Below are 5674 nucleotides of genomic sequence, written 5' to 3'. Positions count from 1 at the left end.
GAATTTCTAAACATTTTTAATTCAATGCTGAACTTTCTTTTATTATTTAATATAATCAGAGATCTACAAATGTTCATAAAGAAAAAAAAAAAAAAAAAAAACTCTCCAGGGGCCTGGAGGGCTCAATCGGTTAAGCATGTGACGCGATTTCGGCTCAGGTCGTGATGTCAAGGTTGTGGGCAGGCACTGCATCGGGCTCTGCACTCAATGTGGAGTCTGCTTCTCCCTCTCCCTCTGCTCCTCCCTTGTTGCTCCCCCAACTCTCTCTCTCTCAAATAAATAAATAAAATATTTTTAAGGTCTGTTATCCAAAATTCACCTAATGTTATGTCTATTACTGTGAATATTATTTTTTTACATTTCCTTATCCTCAGTTTTTCTATTTCCTTTTCACACTTTCATATTCTGTATTATTTCTTATATTTCTAACATTCGTGTTATGAATATGTGTTGTAATGTACCAAGTTCTGGACTTGAGTGCAGTGTTTGCTCAAGGACATCAGCGTTTAATGGAATACTCCCCTGTTTTCACCCCACAACCATAAAGTGTGGTGGAATGTGGTCATGACATTATTTGTGTTTACTTAATTTCAAGGGATGGAGATAATCAGAATACCTACGAAATCAGTGATAGATTGCCTACACATTAAATGGAAGCTCATACTTCATGGAAACCCAGGACAGATGGTGCTTCTGGAAGCCAGAAAATCACTAAGGAAAATGGAATCTCAGCTGTCAACACCTGACTTATTTCCTTGACCCCCTTCTTAGCAATCTAAATTTAGATTCCTATTCTAGTAATTGGCTTTTAGCAAAACTCGGATGCCCACAGTGTTTTTCCCTTTGCCTCAATTCCTGTGTCTAACCAGCTAACTAGTTCTGTGTTGATCTAATCCTAACTCCTGAGAAAAAAATATCTAGTAAATAAATAGCATCCTTCTTGATGTGCACACTTATGACTAAGGAACTCTAGAATTCATATTAACTTATGAAGTTAACTTAATTCATATTAAGTTATGAAGACTTCATTACCTTAGCTTGCCCAGGGTGCTATGGGAAGCAATTTCATGCTTGCAGAGCTATAGCCAACCCCACATTTTTCAAGGCTCAAAACCACCTATATAATACAGCTTTCCCCCACTGTCTGAAAGTAGAGCGATCCTATGAAAGCTTTCATATGCTGAAATGGAGCAAAGCAAAGAAGCAATTACCATTCATTCATGTGGGGAAATGCTTGAGCCTTTCCAGACCCCCTAAATAATGTCTCTTAGGCTTTTCTGATTCCTTAAGACACATCTTCCTATGGATGCACAAAACAAAACCAAATTAAAAACCCAGAGATAAAGCACAGATGCTCACAGAGTTCAACACGATGGCAGCTTGTTGCTGAGATGCTGAGTATAGTTGCTGCGGAAAGAACCTGGTGGGGCCCCTCTTTCCCTTCTGGATATGCACTGCCTCTATAAAGGTTCACCGCAAAACACATGCGGAACCCCATTTTTGCTTTTTTGCCTTTTCTCATAAAAGTGAAAATCCTATCAGATTTCTTTCAGTTACCAACAAAAGAACAAATGTAAGTCTTTCATAAAAACAAAATGGTATGACATGAACTTTCAAAAAGCAAGACATACTTGCTTTTTGTTAGCCTAATCACTACTTATGATTAGTACTTAGAATGTTCTCTCTTCTCCTCTAACTGGTCTAAATTTCTTTAGTTGGTTTGCATGAACCCCTAAAATCTATCACTAGTCTTTGGGAAGTGTCCATAGTACTAGTCAAGCTTTAATCAATTTGCTATAAAAGCTTTCTGGTCATTTTCATTTATTAGCTCCCACCAACCTTCAGTCATTTTTCCCTGCGATAAATAGGGAAGACAGGAAAATACTGTTACAGTCTACATACACAATATAATCAACCTGGGATGTTGCCTCTTCTACTACATTAAAAATATTATGTTACAGGGGCAGCCCGGGTGGCTCAGCGATTTAGCCGCCGTCAGCCCAGGACCTAATCCTGGGGACCTGGGATCAAGTCCCATGTTGGGCTCCCTGCATGGAGCCTGATTCTCCCTCTGCCTGTGTCTCTGCCTCTCTCTGTGTCTCTCATGAATAATAAATGAATCTTTAAAAAAATAAAAAAAAATACCATGTTACAGATGTAACTATATTCTCTAAGAAATATACTATGAAAAATTATATTAGAACAAAAAACAATTGCTTAATTATTTGGATTTGGATACAATTTCTAAGACAATCTGTTTTGAGCTGAAGGACAAACTGGTTACTAGAGTGGCTTTCATTTTTGTCCTTAAAATTGCATTTTGCATTGTAATATGTATAAAACTGAATTCTTTTTTAAAAATCCTTTTCCTGTGGTAAAAATAGATATTGTAAAATAATGAAGAAAATAATTCTAATGTAAATATACTAATAGATGTCTGCATTATAGAAAATCATCGAGTTAATAAGCTCATTAATCCATTCAAAGGATTCCCATGAACACAAAAATGTCCAGATGAAAAGTTTGCATATTCGTAATGTGTAAATTATTGTGGCATAAATTATTTAGGTAGGAAGTAAGAGTAACAATAATCATGAAAACTATATTTTGTCTTTACAAAATATTTTTAGTGTAAGCTTCAATTTGTCACTGAAAAGATTATCACAAATCAAGTTTCTCAGTTTGATCTTTAATTTGTTGCTATAGGGACACCTGGGTGGCTCAGTGGCTGAGCGTCTGCCTTCTGCCCAGGGTGTGATCCCGGGTCCCGGGATTGAGTCCTGCATGGGGCTCCCCACAGGGAGCCTGCTTCTTCCTCTGCCTGTGTCTCTGCCTCTCTCTGTGTCTCTCATGAATAAACAAATAAAATCTTTAAAAATAATAATAATGATAATATGTTACTGCATCTCAAAAAAATGTATATGTCTCTGTCAAAAGTCAAATATAAGTATGTCAACCACAATTACAAATGGCAATGCTATCTTAATTTAAGGAGATAATTGATATTGTAATAATCTGAAGTCAATTAAGCCTGAATATCTTATATCTTAAAATAAAAATCAACATATTTTGAAGAATCTTACTTCGATTTCAGATTTAAAATGGGAGAATGGTATGTAATCTATCTCCTAAAATTCGAATTTAATAATTTTTAAAAATTACCTTTCAACAATTCTGTAGATATAAATGGCATCAAATGCTGATCTATTCTAATTTTATACTTTCTACATTTAGTTTTCCTTCCAAAGTCTCAAGTCATAAACTTCTTTGAGACTATGATGAAAATGTCCCTCACCACAAGGAAATGCAAATAAGCACTCCCTCTCAAACTTCTGCATATAATTGATGAGTGGGGGGCGGGGGGCATGTTGTAGATCATTAGAAGTATACGCAGACCCATGGACTCTACATTAAATATTCGTATCCCAGAACTTAATAACTTCGGGATATCGGTATTTAACTCCTATGGCAATTCTTTCTTCTGATAATTCAACGCTCACTCAACAAAAACATATTGCTTGCCTTTTTACAGGCCAGCAAATTTTTATATCTATGTATAATTTCTGAAACTACCCAAATGGTAGACACCACTCTCTAGTTCAAACTTTCTCCAAAGGTTATTTCTGGTGCCAAATCTTCATTATAAGGCTAATTCAGACATGTTGTTTAAATATAAAACTCCTCCATTCAATATAAACTAGTTGAATAAATCTTACTTTTTAAAATATATAATGGTATTAATATTTCATAATCACTCTGCATCTTTTAGCCAAGGTTATTCTAGAATATAGTTTATTTAAGGGCTTTTCTCATCTCTCTCTTGCCTAACTACTCAATCTCATTGTTTCTTCCGTCACAGGTTCTGCTAAAATAATACCAAAATTTGTATAGTTCTAGAACTTACCTCTGAGACTTCCATCCCATCCTTCAAACACAAACTCATAATATTCATTAACTTTTTTATTTGCATGTCCTTTCAGAAACTCTTAATTCCTCCTCTGTGCTCATCTCTACCCTGGAAAATAACTGTTGATGCACACATTTCTAGATGTTACTGATGCGACTCTCAAATAACTGTGGCACAAGGTAGTTCATGTTCTTAAATCTCTAATTCCATCTATTCTGGAAAAGCTTTGACTTTCTGGAAGCCTCAGGCATTGAGCCATGTTTCCCCTCATCTACACCAACATTTTTCCCCCCCATTCAATTGCCACTATGTGTTTTGGTATTAGAGAGACCTGTGCTTAAATCACAATTCCTCTTTACTAGTTGCTTGGTATGCATAACTTTTCCATTCCCTAATCTCTGCAATGCAACAGCTATATTTGCTTATCCACAGAATCATTCTCATATTTATATGAAGTACTGTATGTGAGCAAAGGATGTAAATAATGGCTGTTTAGTCAATATCAATTTTCTTTAAAAAAAAATATCAGTTTTCTTTTTCCTCTCACCTCTAATTCCATCAACTTCACTCTGTTTGCATCAATTTGTTGGCAGTCACCTTATATGCTTTCCTCAAGCAACCTCTTTAACTTATCCATAGATATTCAGTCACCTTCTACTAGTAATGTAAATGTTGAGTTTTTACTTTTTAGGCTTCAAGTTTTATTTATTTTATTTTGTTTTCCAAAACAACTGTAATTCACTTTTCCAGACAGACCATGCACTCTTTAATTTGTTTTAACTCTTCATGAGCAAAACTTGAAAAATATGGACAAATATTAGTGCAGTTCCAAAAACAGGCTATTGGTGACACAATATTTTTTAAACTGCCCATGATGATGTTTTTAAAAACTGCAAATTTTAGGCAATATGTCATCAATCTGTTACATTATTTTTTAAAAATTTCATATATATCACACAGTACAAAAACAATCAACCAACCTGAGGCTAGGAGTAGTTGTCTCAGAGTATAAGACATGGATATAGTCAGAAAAACTGGTCTACTAAGAGGTAAGCAGGCCCTGGTCACATAAAAAAAAGGAGAATAGTGGAGCAGGAACTTATCCTAGTAAGAAATCCTTAGGAATCCTTGTGCCTATGTAGCTTTTGTAACTTATTTATCTGTTTAATAGATTTCTCACATCTATTATACGTACAAATTCAATAAAAAGTACAACTTAGTTTTTGTTGACTGCTGATTGGTCAATCATGAAATAGAGGATGTCAGGCCCCATTCCTTATGCTGATGCCCAAGTGCCATTATCCCAGTGGGTCTTAGAGATCACCAATCTTCTAAAACTCCTAGAAACATTCTGAGAGAACTAGAGCAAAAACCAGACAGCACACCAGGCCTCAAATATAGATAATTGGGGGAGGACCTACATGTGTACTTTCAGCTTGTGACATAATAAAGCCCAGAAAAGATTATTGCTTTTAATTTGGAGTAGCATACTCCTTAAGAACCAAGACACTTAGGATTAAGCAGTGCACCTGTTGTGATGAACACTGGGTGTGGTATAGAAGTGTGAATCACTAAATTGTACACCTGAAAGTTAGATTACACGAACTGGAATTTTTAAATAAAAACTAAACAAACACAAAACCCGAGCCCTTCATTCATTAAATTGTTCAACACTATCTAATTGTGCACCTAACATATGCCAAGCATTGTTCTAAGATGATGATCAAATTCTACCAAGATACTTGCCACCCCCACAATTCTAGTTTA

The sequence above is a fragment of the Canis lupus genome, chromosome 37 (assembly GCF_011100685.1).
Source record: "Canis lupus familiaris isolate Mischka breed German Shepherd chromosome 37, alternate assembly UU_Cfam_GSD_1.0, whole genome shotgun sequence".
NCBI classification, from domain to species: Eukaryota; Metazoa; Chordata; class Mammalia; order Carnivora; family Canidae; genus Canis; species Canis lupus.
Note: the sequence above shows the minus strand (reverse complement) of the source record.